This window comes from Marmota monax, unplaced genomic scaffold (assembly GCF_021218885.2).
Source record: "Marmota monax isolate L192 unplaced genomic scaffold, Marmota_monax_Labrador192_F-V1.1 WCK01_AAM20220418_F8-fsc00082, whole genome shotgun sequence".
In the NCBI taxonomy this organism is placed as follows: Eukaryota; Metazoa; Chordata; class Mammalia; order Rodentia; family Sciuridae; genus Marmota; species Marmota monax.
The window spans coordinates 7,856,916-7,871,102 of NW_026695207.1; positions in this window are offsets into that span (position 1 = coordinate 7,856,916).

Sequence of the window (14,187 nt, forward strand, 5' to 3'; positions counted from 1 at the left end):
GCCTGCCTTAGGTTGTCCAATTCAACATATGGTCCTTACCCGTCATCGGATGAGCTGACCTCTAGGCGTCAGCCTCCTGTCTTAGGTTGGTACCACTGCAATTGGATCATACCCGTCACTGACTACCGGTCCAGCATACAGCCATACCTGTGGATAGGTCTTTGCACCAGTGGGGGGGTGAGGTTCTTTGCCTCACCTCTGTTGGCCCCCAAATTTTAGACCATCACTAGTAGAAGGGAGGAGGATGCAAAATGCCATGACACTAAGCCAATTGAGGGCTCCTTTGAAAAATTGTATCACCAGTGACACCATCAGCAAAAATACTCCAGCACCACCACAAGTCGCCGCACCAACTGATAGTTCACAATGCACACAAGTGACACGTAGTCCAGGCAAGTTCTGCAAGCAGTTCAAAGCAGCGGAATCTGTCAATATGTCCATTTCCTCCCAAAGTAAATCGACTCCTTGATTGAGCATCACTTGTTCAGTTACATTATTCATTGATGCATCAGTTTATACAGTTTGTTGTGATAACTATCGAAGAAGCTGTAGTTTGGTTTTATCTTTGTCTTCACCAGCACTGGGATGAAGATAGGAATTCTGGCAATGATGCTAAGAAAAAAATTATGTAACATTCCAACAGGCACTAAGAAAACAATTTTTTGAACAATTTACATTATCCTGAACAGAATTATTAAATATAATGAAAAGGAAAGGTGAAAGTAAACAAACAGACCTGTTAACCTCCTTATTTGTTCACATATTAAAACAATTTTCAACAGCTGTTTACCCAATCTAAATTAAACCATTAAAATCACGTGAATAAAAAAAATTCGGATTCATTTATTCATGAGCGCTCCTCATATGTGATATATGGACATACGCACATACAGACATACAACACAAAACAGAAGTGTGCACACATAACATACAACACATAAGACAATAGTAAAGGCCTTGTAGCTTTACCTAGGTGAAATCTACATTGCAATGTTTAAAAACTCCACAGTCAAAAAATAAAACTGATCAGAAAAACATTAACCTAGGTCTGTATGAGCTCAAAAGTAAAATAGAACTTTATGATGTGGGAAAAGGCAAATAATAAAATAAATATTGAAAAAAGCATCCTGGTTAATCACTGTCGCAGATGTAAGAATAGCCAAACTGGAGCTCTGGATATCAGCTATTATGGATTTGAGTCAAATCACCCTTTTTTTTTTTGGTCTGTAGAATTTGCTTGGTTAGTTTCTCTGGAATCCAAATCGGCTGTTGTTCTCCCTGTGGAAACACACAAACAGAACCCCGACTCCAGACAATCACTGGGTCAGGACCTTAGTTAATCTCTCTGGAATCCAAATTGGCTGCTGTTCTCCCTGTGGAAACACACAAACAGACCCCCAATTCCAGACAATCACTGGGTCAGGACCTTTCCATTGTCCTGTTAGAATATCCTTCCAAAGTACCTTAGGCTTATGTACATTTTTTGGACACATATGCCTTTCTGCAGCACTAAGTCCTGAAGAATCCAAATTTAAAAACTTTAGAGTAAAAAGGGTTATTTTAAGTTTATCTTTGAGGGATATATACCCCTTTCCAATTCCTTCTTTTTGCTTTAATAAGTACATTTTAATAGTTTGATGAGCTCTTTCAACTATGCCTTGTCTCTGAGGATTGTATGGGATTCCTGTTATATGAGTAATGCCAAATGATGAGCAAAATTGTTTAAAAGAGGTAGAAGTATAACCAGGACCATTATCTGTTTTTAATTGTTTTGGAACGCCCACAGTGGCAAAATTTTGTAAGCAATGAGCTATAACATCTTTAGTTTTTTCTCCGGCATGAAGGGAGCCCATCAAGAATCCGGAAGAAGTATCAATTGTAACATGCAAATATTTTAATTTTCCAAATTCTGGCAAGTGTGTGACGTCCATCTGCCAAATATGGTTAGGTATCAGTCCTCTAGGATTGACTCCAAGATTAACTTGTGGTAAAAAGGTCACACAATTTTGACATTGTTTTATTATTTGTCTAGCTTGTTCCTTAGTTATTTTAAAATGCTTTTGTAAAGTATTAGCATTGACATGGAACCTTTTATGAAAATGTGTACCTTCTTCTAGTGTAGAGAAAATATGTATGTCATGTGTAGTTTTATCTGCTAAATCGTTGCCCAAACTAAGGGCTCCAGGCAATCCTGTATGTGCCCTGATATGTCCTATAAAGAATGGATCTTTTCTGTCCCAGATTAGACTTTGTATAGCAGAAAACAAAGAGAAAACAGTAGAGGAAGGGGAATTCCTACCAGCATCTTCAAGGGATACTATAGCATTAACTATATACTGACTATCAGAAAATAAATTAAATACAGAATCTTTAAACATCACAAAAGCTTGTAAAACTGCATTAAGCTCTACCTTTTGAGCTGATTGTTTGGGTACTGAAAATGTAAAAGTTTGATCAGTGGTAACTACTGCTGCTGTACCATTATTTGACCCATCAGTGAATATATTTGGAGCATTCATGATAGGGGTTTTTCTTGTCATTTTTGGAAAAACTGCAGGATGCAAAGACCAAAAAGACAACAAAGGATTAGATGGTAAGTGATTATCAAATGAAACATTAGATTTACACATGATTATTGCCCAAGTATTTAACTCATTAGCTAACTCATCAATTTGATCCATAGTATATGGAGTAATAAGTTTATTGGGAGAAATTCCAAACACTCCCTTTGCTGCTTTTATTCCTTTGAGTATTAATTGTCCTAAAGCCTCAGGATACCTAGTAAGAATAGTGTTAGGAGAATAAGATAAATGTATCCACAATAATGGACCTTCTTGCCAAAATCCTCCTGTAGGAATATTTTTTGTTGGTATTACAATAAATAATAAAGGCAAAGTTATATCAATTCTATCCAAATGCATATTTTCCATATATGTTTCAATAATTTTTAATGCCTTTCTTGCTTCAGGCATTAACATGCGGGGTGAATTTGGATCTGATGGACCTTTTAGGATATCAAATAAAGGTCCCAACTCTCCTGTTGGTATGCCTAGATAAGGCCTTATCCAATTTATGTCTCCTAATAACTTTTGAAAGTTGTTAAGTGATTTGAATTGATCTACTCATATTTGAATTTTTGGTGGACGGACCATGGTTGAGGATAATAGAACTCCTAAATAATTAATTGGAAAATTTAATTGTACTTTATCTATTGCTATCTCTAGATTATAATTTTTAAATAAATTTGTAAGTGTGGCATAACATTCTAGTAATGTGTTTTTATCTTTACGTGCTAACAATACATCATCCATATAGTGAAATATTTGTAGTTCAGGATTTTGATTTCTAAGTGGCTGGATTGCTTTGTTAACATAAATTTGACACATAGTTGGGCTGTTAGCCATCCCTTGAGGGAGTACTTTCCATTCATATCTCTGATCAGGACCTTCATGATTCAGTGCAGGGATAGTAAATGCAAAACGTGGACTATCCTCAGGATGAATTGGAATTGAAAAAAAACAATCTTTAATATCTATAGCTAAAACGTACCAGGTTTTTGGCAAAGCAGACAATTGAGGAATCCCCGATTGAGCAGGTCCCATAATAACCATCTCATTATTAATGGCTCTTAAATCTTGCAATAATCTCCATTTACCAGATTTCTTTTTAATGACAAAAATGGGAGTATTATAAGGAGATACGGAAGGTTGTATAGGTCCCTCCGCTAATTGTTGTTTGACCAGGTCATGAGCTGCTTGTATCTTTTCTTTAGTCAGGGGCCACTGAGGAACTCATACTGGTCTTTCTGATTTCCAAGTAATTTTTATTGCCTCAGTGACCCCTTCTGAAAACCCAGTCCATGTCTATTTATTCCTTGATCTATTTGAATTGGTGCTGCTATGCCTTGTTCTCCTAATCTTTTTTCTTTCCTGAAACCTTGTCTAGCCCTAATAGTGGGTGCATTTGGATTGATGTTATTTGTTAATGTTAAACCTAATTGATCTAGGACATTTCGTCCTCATAAGTTTATAGGAAGATGATCCAATACATATGGCTGTATAGTTCCTTCACATCCTTCAGGATCCTCCCAATCTAATACCATTGCACTTCTATGGGGATTAGTTGCCATTCCTAGGCCTCGAAACATTTGAGTGGCTTGTTGTAACGGCCAATGTTTTGGCCATTCTTGACGAGATATGATGCTAAGGTCTGCACCTGTATCCAGTAGCCCATTAAATTCATGTCCTTGAATATTTAGTTTTAGCATTGGGAGAGAATCTAAATTCAAAGACAGCATAGCCCAATCTACACCTGTGGAGCCTAATCCCCTGGAACCTCTTTCTATACTACTACTGGAAAATTTATCATGTAGGCTGGGTATTATTAATAACTGTGCTATTCTGTTAGAGTCTGTAAACAAATCAAAATAACACCTGGCATTTTGCCAGGGGAATGTTAGAGTTCGTAAACAAGTCTGGATGGTGCCTGGCAAAATGGCAGAGGGAGTGGTTTGAGAAGTAACAAAAGCAAGCCATTAAGTGTGGAGATTTCTGATTGGTTGACTGCTGTATCTAGTTTATGTTAATTAGATAAGCTGTGTGGAATGTATAAATACCGCTTCTGTCCTACAATAAATGGCTCCTACTCCTGCAGTATCAATCTACACAAGTTGTTCGTCACCCCCCGGCTAGTTTGCCCAGCCACCCGGCCTTCGACACTATTCTATCTCCTGGTGAAATTACTGATATACCCTTTGGAGAACTAGCTATAATTTTTATTTCACCTTCATAATCGGGATCAATTACCCCGGGACTTATCATAAGTCCTTTTAGCGTAGAAGAACTGCGTCCTAACAATAAGCCTACTGTTCCTTGGGGAAGAGGTCCTTTTACTCCTGTGGGAATGATTTGAACTCCCATCTCTGGAGTTAGTACTGCTCTGGCGGAGGCGCAGATGTCCAACCCTGCGCTCCCTCTGGTTCGTCTGATGAGAGATCTGATGGATAATGTGTCCTGGGCACTACCCTGATGGTGTTGCTGGGTTCCTCCATGGTGTTTCTGGGTTCCTCCAGTGCCCTGTACATTTGTGGTCGTGGGCCCCGGAGCATTGGGTTCCCCTGTCCGTTTTTTGGCAATGGAGCCTGATGCCTTTCTCCACGATATCGTGGGTAAACACCTGGTCCTTGTCCATTTTTTGATAATGGAGTACCCTCTATGGTGGTTTGAGAACGGCATTCATTAGCCCAATGTCTCCCTCTACGGCATCGTGGGCAAATACCCGGTATTCTATTCCTTTGATACCTCCTCCTATGGGGCAACTCCTTTTAAAATGTCCTGTTTGTTCACAATTGTAGCATGTTTTTGGCCTGGCATCTAAAGCCTGTTTTACTGCTGCCAAGACTTGTCCTTGTTCATTAATGTCTCTACATAATTTAATATATGTGTTTAAATCTTCATTTCTCCATGGTCTAATGACCTCTCTGCAGCAACGATTTGCTTGGTCATAAGCCAGTTGTTTTATAAATGGCATTGCTTGTTCTGTATCCCCAAAAATTCTGGAAGCTGCTTGAATAAGCCTATCTACAAATTCAGCGTAAGTTTCATTAGTTCCTTGTATTACCTTAGATAATTGACCTTGTAAATCTTTATGCCCCTGTAAAGTTTTCCATGCCCTAACCGCATCTACAGCAATTTGTGCGTATACGCCAGGATCATATTCAATTTGTTGCCGTTGACCCTCATAAGGTCCTTTTCCTAACAACATATCTAGATTTCTTTGAGGGTAACCAGCTGTTGCATTTTGCCTAGCTGTCTCCCTGCAAAATTCCTCATTGGCAACCTTCCATAACAAATATTGTCCTCCATTTAGCACAGATTTACACATACTAGCCCAATCTGCTGGCGTCATGTACAAGTTGGTAATGGATTCGACCATGCTTACAGTGAAGGGTGCTTGAGGACCATAGGTTGTTACAGCCTCCTTTAACTGCTTCACTGCTTTGAAATCTAAAGACAGTGAATTCACTGCCCTCCTGCCTGCTCAAGTACAGGGCATGCTAATCTTTGAGGTCCTGTCTCAGGATCCCATCTATCAACTACGGAGGTTGAGGGCCACTCAGCTATCTCCATAGGTGGAACTGTTGGTTGAATTACGCCCTCTGGTGATAGAACGGAGTTAGTAGCAGCCTCCTGTTGTAGCTTTTTCCCTAATAGTTGTTTCTCCTCTAAGCTTTCTTCCTTTAAATTTTCTTCCTCTGACTAGCTTGAGAGACCTTCTCTTTTGCTTGATCTAAAATGTCTTTCTCCATGGTCTGAACCTCTAACAATTTACTTAACATTCTTTCAGTTTGTTTTTTATTAATTTCTAATCTGTTATAAAGATAACACAACCCAATAAGATAACACAAAACAAAACCGAAACAGAATGAAACAAAAACGGAACAAAAAATCGTTGTATCAATTTTCTTATTTTCTTGACATGTGCATTTGTGGTCTATTTCTATCTCTTCCTCAGGGGTGAACAACTTCAAACCTTGAGCCAACCATTTTTTTCAGTCTGCCTGAGAAAATTCTAGGGATAGGCAGCTTGAAACAAACACAAAACAAATCAAAACAAGAACACATTGCTTTTTAAAATGGTCACCCATTCTCTTGCCTTCCCTTAGGAGCAAGCAATTTCACTTACCCCGAAGCTTCAGACATTCCCCGTACGGGCCACCAATTGCCGCTGTCTAGCTGGGCACAAATCACGAGCCACTGAAGCAGGAACAAACTTTATTTTTGAACTGCAAGAAAAAAACCTCACACACGCTCCTGGGGAATTCTCCCGAATGCCACACGGCTAGTCCAGGAACCCCCAGCCGCAAATATCTCTCCCGGAAATCCCTCCTCCTGCACTTCCCCAACCAATGGGAACTCTCAGGGAATCCCCGGAAATCCCCACGAGAACTCCAAAATAGTGCGAGAACTCAAAAGTAGCGGCAGAGGCAGATAGTAATGCCTCGCCTGTCAATCAATACTGTTGGCAAAATGCCAGGGGCCATACAGACTCGGCCGTGGCTCTCAGCAGGACCCACCAATAGGAACTGAGAATTTCTTGAGTTTAAGGCCTGAGTCTGAGAGAAGGGCTCAAGGGAGGAGTAGAGGACACTGTCTGGCCCTTGGGAGAACACAGGCCTTCTCCAGCAAACCAGGCAGTGTCCACATGCTTAATCGGCCTCAGCCATCCAGATGCATGGCCACCACAGAGGGGCAGCCTGCCAGGCGGTCAGGGTGGCACATCTGTCTGGAATACTGTGCAGGCAGCGCGGGTATCTCAGCTTCTGGAGCAAACAGCCAACAAGATCAAACCTCGGCCAGCATGAGCTGTTGACCCTGGAGTCAGAGGCCCGCAAGCTGGTGGCTTATCATTAGGGAGTGGGACAAGAGTTTCCCAGTCAGTGTGAGTGGCAGGCAAGCTCTGCCTCACGTCCCCTGTGAGGAGCCCCGACAGCACTGAGCCGGGTCTGCAGCCTGTAGCTTCCGCTGTTGCTGGGATGAGGCTTTGTGAGGCACCTGGGTTCCGTGGCTGCCACCAGGACCAGGGAGGCCCTCCACTTCCCAGCACCGAGTTCAAGGCGTGCCTTTGGTGCTCAGCCTGGTGTGACAGAGGCGGCAGTTGGAGGGGACTCTGCTGCAGTTGGGCTTCTCAGCCCCGAGCCTGGCAGCCACCCTCTGAACTCAGCTGTGGCCTGCACGCAGCATGGGGCCGATCACCGGTGGTGGTTCCCCCGGAGCTGGCGGGCTTTCTGTCTGGTGAGGCTCAGGAAAGGGGTCTCTGGGGCAGGATGTGGCCTGCAAGCTTCCTGAGGGCGAGTGGGCATAGGGCTGCTGGGAGAAAGGAGGGCTCACAGGTGGGGACGGGCCACTCAGGAGGGCAGGCAGTGGGTGGAAGCCAGGGGCCGTGCAGACGGGACCAGGAGCACAGGAGGGGACCAGGAGCACTAGGGCGGCTCACAGGAGCCACGGAATGGGAAGCAGGCGTGGCCCTGCTACACTGTGGCAATGGCAGTCTGGGACCATGGGCACCTGACACCAGCCCTGGAGCAGAATCCCGCCTCCAGGGAAGACCAGGAGGCCTGAACCACAGTGGCCATGGAGGGGCCCCACGCCCCAGCCCCAGCAGTGCTGGCTCCTGCCCCCAAGGTCAAGGTCCTAGTGTCAGGAGGCACTGCTGGGCGCCCCTCCTGGAGCCCCTCCAAGCCTGGTGGAATGAAGGAATGAGGGCCCAGCTCCTGCCGAAGGGCCTGCCTGGGAGGGGCTGTGGAGAGGAGGCAGAGGGCAGAGGAGGCTGGGACGGGGTGGCCTCTGCCACGTCAGGAAGCAGAGGAGGCGCCTGGAGCTGGGACAGATGTGCTTCTGTGTGCCGTGTATGTGATTGTGCTGTGTGTTGTGTTGCAGGTGGTGTGTGCTGTTATTGTACGTTGTATCGCAGGTGGTGTGTGCTGTGTGTGCTGTGTTGCAGGTGGTGTGTGCTGTGTGTTATTGTGTGTTGTGTTGCGGGGTGTGTGCTGTGTGTTATTGTGTGTCGTGTTGCAGGGGGTGTGTGCTGTGTGTCATGTTGCAGATGGTGTGTGCTGTGTGTTATTGTGTGTCCTGTTGCAGAGGGTGTGTGCTGTGTATTTTTGTGTGTCCTGTTGCAGGTGGTGTGTGTTGTGTGTCATGTTGCAGGGGGTGTGTGCTGTATGTTATTGTGTATCGTGTTGCGGGGTGTGTGCTGTGTGTTATTGTGTGTCGTGTTGCAGGGGGTGTGTGCTGTGTGTCATGTTGCAGATGGAGTGTGCTGTGTGTTATTGTGTGTCATGTTGCAGGGGGTGTGTGCTGTGTGTTATGTGTCGTGTTGCAGGTGGTGTGTGTTGTGTGTCATATTGCGGGTGGTGTGTGCTGTGTGTTATTGTGTATAGTGTTGCAGGTGGTGTGTGCTGTATGTTATTGTGTGTTGTGTTGCAGGTGCTGTGTGTTGTGCGGCGTGTTGCGGGGGGTGTGTGTTGTGTGTCGTGTTGCGGGGGGCGTATGCTGTGTGTTATTGTGTATAGTGTTGCAGATGGTGTGTGCTGTATGTTATTGTGTGTTGTGTTGCAGGTGATGTATGTTGTGTGTCATGTTGCGGGGGTGTGTGCTGTGTGTTATTGTGTGTTTCAGTGCTGTGTGTTGTGTTGTGTTGCAGGGGTGTGTTCTGTGTGTTATTGTGTGTCGTGTTGCGGGGGGGGTGTGCTGTTTGTTATTTGTGTCATGTTGCGGGGGGTGTGTGTTGTGTGTTATTGTGTGTCATGTTGTTGGGGGTGTGTGTGCTGTGTTATTGTGTGTCATGTTGCGGGGGGTATGTGCTGTGTGTTTTTGTGTGTCATGTTGCAGGGGGTGTGTGCTGTGTGTTATTGTGTGTCGTGTTGCAGGGGGTGTGTGCTGTCTGTTATTGTGTGTCGTGTTGCGGGGGGTGTGTGCTTCTGTTATTGTGTGTCCTGTTGCGGGGGGTGTGTGCTGTGTGTTATTGTGTGTCCTGTTGCGGGGGGTGTGTGCTGTGTGTTATTGTGTGTCGTGTTGCAGGGGGTGTGTGCTGTCTGTTATTGTGTGTCGTGTTGCGGGGGGGTGTGTGCTGTCTGTTATTGTGTGTCGTGTTGCGGGGGGGTGTGTGCTGTGTGTTATTGTGTGTCGTGTTGCGGGGGTGTGTGCTGTGTGTGTTAGAGTGTCAGTGTGTGCCTGTTCTGCCCAGCAGCATCAGCATGGAGCCCTGGGGCTGGTGGGCCAGCCGCTGGCCCTGAGGCCTCCTCTGCTCCCCTGCTGCCTGGAGCCCTGTGGGCCTCCCGCATTCCAGGGTGCTGGCCAGCAGGGCACCTGCTCTCGCCCCTGGGACAGGAAGGCCTGCTGGTCCTCCTCCCCACCTTTCTGGTGAGGGTCACCTGGGACCTGGAGTGGCAGGACCCATTTTGGGCTTAAGGAGGTCGATGCCTGGCATCTGGGCCCAGAGGTAGTCCCTGGCCTGGAGGGCTGGTCCGTGGAGGTAGAAGGACATGCTGGGCCCTGCCCTGGTCACCCTGTAGAGTGCCCTCAATGCCCACATGTGCTCATGGGAACTGTCCCCAGCCTCGTGCCCAGGCACCTGGGGTGACTGCCAGCTGGCCCTGACTGGCCTGCACTCTCCACCGGGTCCTGCTTCCTCGGAGCTGGTTCTGTCTGGGGGCATGCATCCTCTCTGGGGGGGAAGAGGAAGGCTCTGCTCGCTGTCCAGCCTGGGCTGGTCCTGGCTTTTCTAGACTTTCTGACCTCCTAAGAAATATGCATTTGAAGTAGAAAACCACATTCCCCTGTAAACATTCCAAACTAGCGGAAGGGCATCGAACCTCGTGAGCAGGGACGTGGGGGACTGGCTCTGGGCCCAGCGCCTCTCTGCTGCTGTGGGCAGCACCCTGTGGCCCTGCACCCTTGTTCTGGAGAACCCTCCCCTACTCTGGTAGCCTGGAGAGCCGCAGCGGCTCAGAGGGAAAGCGCCCTCCGGGCTGAGGCCCTGCCCTCCACTGGCTCTACCACTCGGCCAGGCTGTGTGGGCGGGGACCACGCTCTGTTCCTGGAACTGCTCTGGGTTGTGAGTCCTTTCCCAGTGCTGGGGTGGATCCAGGGCTCACACCCAGCCCTGAGTGGTCACCAGGCAAGTCGCACGCCAGCAGACCCCAGTGCGCTGGGTGGTGGTCCTCCACACCCGCCTGCTGTCTTCTTCCAACATTCCCTCTCGCCTACCTCTTCCTGTCCCGTGGGTGGGGCTGGGTCTCCAGCCACAGGGCTGCTTCTGGGCTCCCACAGCCTGGTCTTGCCTCCTGCCTGCCTGTCTCTGTCTCCCATGAAGCTGGCCCTGTGGCCCTGTCCACTGGTTACACTCAGAATGTCGTGCAGAGTGTCACCTCCAGGTGACACTCAGCATCAGCCACACTCTGCAGACTTGGCTTCCCCCAGGGCCACAAAGGGCTTTGCCCAGCTGTGTTATGGCCAGGTTCCCAGAAGCCCCTCAGAGGTGGCACCCAGGTGACTCGAGGCCACCTTGCAGCTGTGGACCATCTTGCTGTCCCTTCTCCCTCTCAGGCACCTTCCTCCCTGATGGCTGCCAGGGCTGCTCCAGAGTGGTGTCCCAGAGCTCTGTGGGGGCCAGGTTCCTGTCCCTGAGGAGGGAGACCTAGAGTCTTGAGGAGGGAGCACCAGCTTGTTTGCTCCTGACTGCCCCTCCCTGCTCACCGAGGAGGCAGGGTTCTCCTGGCCTCTGATGGACCTGTCTGTCCATACATGAGCCCCAGGGTTCATGGCTGAGAGCGTTGGCTAGGGCTTCCCCAGAGCTTGCAATCGTGTCTGGTGACCAGGGTCCGGCCAGTGGGGCAGCTCATAGAGCACCCTTGGCTATGCCCAGAGCATGCTGGCTGTGACCTGGGGCAGCTTTCCCTGGGGCTGGACCCCTCCCCACCAGCAGGCCCCAGAGTCTGCTGAAGTCACCCTGGGCCATGCGGGGTGTCTACTTGCAGTCCTGGTCCGAGTGGTCTCCCTGAGAATGGTGGGAGGTGCTGCAGCTCACCTGCCCTTGCTAGGACCCTAAGTCCCTGGTGCCCCTCTCTGTCTTGCAGATGGGCATCTGTTGTAAGAGCCAGAGGCAGGTCGTCCCTGAAAACCTGGGCAGCTCTGTGAAGACCCCACCGCACCACCTGTCCAGGGTGAACGGCTGGTCGCCCCCTCTGCACTCCTTCCAGGTGGTATGCTGGGCCATCTTCCTGGTCATGTGTGTCACCACCTTCGGGATCTTCATCCCCTTCCTGCCCCTGGACTGGAAGCTCGCTGCCTACGCTGTATCCTTGCTCCTGGTGGGGCTCCCCAGGCCGCCTGCCGTCAGGGGGATGAGCAGGCCCCATCCCCCAGCAGGCCCGCCCATGGCTCTGCCCCTGCCCAGGCCAGGCCAGCTGCCCTAGCACCGTGTCACCATGGGCAAGGGGCTCCCTGTGCAGCCCACCCTCAGGCTTGGCAGGCGACCACTGGCCTGCGGTGGCAGGGGACACTGAGTGGTGAGCACAGGAGAGGGTGGGGCCTGCCTCAGCCAGCTCCCCCAGGACACTGAGGGGTCCACTCTGGTCATCCCCCAAGGACAGCAAGGCCAGCAGGAAGGGACTTCAGGACCCCGAGGCTCCACCATGCACCTCGGGCAGGTGTCTCTACGGTCCTGCCGAGTGCCCTGCCTCATAGCTAGCTCTGGTGTGTGAAGTCAGACACCTGTGGCTAAGCCACTGCTAAGTCACAGATGGCCTGTTAGCTGTGCCCAGGTGGAGAGTGTCCATCTCTGGGCTGACCTCCCCACTGTGTCGGAATGGGAATGGTCTGTCAGGCCTCTGACCATGGCATTTGGCAGGAAGCCCCAGCCCCGCCCCCTCACTGAGACCTTAGGACAAGTGGACAGGGGCGGAATGGGCCTGCTTGGGGGACACACCTGATGGCTGGGTGCTAGAGCCCTCACTGAGCCACCATCGACTCATGCGGCCCTCTGCTTTGGCTGCCCACCACAGGTCTGGCAAGGGAGAGACGCAGGGTGTGGAATGTGGGCAGGGAGGAGGCGCGGCAGGACCTGGGCATGCAGCCGGGCCAGGACCCAGCTCCCCTGCACCGGGTCTGCTCTGCCTCTGGGTGTCCTTTCCAGAAGCTCCCACTGTGGGGGCCCTGCTTCCAAGACAGAGTGTGTGCAGTGGGCCTCTTCCCAGCACTGAGGCCGCCCTGGGGTCTGCGCCTGGCTCCTCCCTGTGCGTGGGGCAGTGTCGCCCAGGGCTGCTGCCACCCAGCTGAACGGGGCTCTCTTTCCACAGCGTGTGGCTCGTCCTGTGGAAGCCCACACAGTGCCTCTGGTGCACCTCCTCCACGTCGCCGGGGGTTCTGAGAAGTCACTCTTGGGGACTGTGGTTGCTGAGTGGTGCTCGGTGGCCTGGGGTGCTCCCTGGCGGTTTCTGTAGTAGTCTGCTCTTCAGACTTTCTGCTCCACCTCTGTCCGCGGTGGCACATGGGATTCTTCAGGAAATTGCAGCAGCTCCTTCAGTTGTCAGGTGAACAGGCTGCAGAGCCTGGGCCCGTGGCGGTCCCTCCTCGTGTGGTGACGAGCCCCTCCTTCCTGTCTTCGTGCACTGTCCTAGGGCTTGCCACCTCTGTGGCTCTCGTGGAGAACCAGCGTGGGGACCGTTCCTTTCCGTCCCGTGCCTGCCCTTTCTTCAGCGGGCCACGGGTTTGCTGTGCCCCTCCTTCCACATCTTAAGGTGGGAACTCGGCCACCCGGGTGGACGTGTCCTGTTAAAGCTGCGGCTTCCCCACAAGCACACAGAGCTGGCACACACAGTGCACACGCGCTCACACCTGCAGTGCACACAAGCTCTCCTTCGAGTTCAGATGCTGCCCGCCCCAGACCTGGCGCTCTGCCTTGGGTCTGGGACGCCCTCTGCAGCCACGGTTTCCCTGAGCACCAGGCCCCGCCACCTGCACTTCTGGAGTGGGCGGGTGAGGGGGCTGTCAGTCCTACCAGGGTCCGAGGCTGCATTCCAGCCAGAGGTGCTAGGAAGGTCACAGTGCACGTCCCTCTGGTCCTTCTTGTGATTTCAACTTCTATTTGAAATAGAGGCTGCCCAGAGCCTGCCTGGGTGGCCCTGACTGGTCAGAGTGGGCAGCTGCACATCCCCACTCCCAGAACCCCAGAGAGGTGGGCAGCAGCACCTACTTCCCAGGGGAGCCCTTTATGGAGGCCTGGGTCCTGCCAAGTCACCAGCACGGGGCCCCAGGAAGCTGCACCCTGACCACGCCTGAACATGCGTGTGGAGCTCAGGCATCATTGAGGAAGGGTCTGAAAAGTGTGGCTGCCCGTCCTGCTCTGCAGACACAGAGTGCTCCGTAGCCTTGGGCCGGCTGATCTCAGTTCTTGGTGGTGGCCCTCCCCACCACCCTGTGCCCTCCGCAGAACCTGGTGCCCTCCTGCCTCCTGTGGCATCCCCCAGACTCTGGTCTTGTTGGCCTGGAGAATGTCCTCTGTGGCCTGACGCCCCGGTCCTCTGCCCCAGTCCTCAGACCCTGAAAGCCTGTCTTGGGCAGCCTCCCCAACCTAGAGCCTCCCACAGAGTTCCACGGACCCCAAGACCACACCGTTGATCTCCAT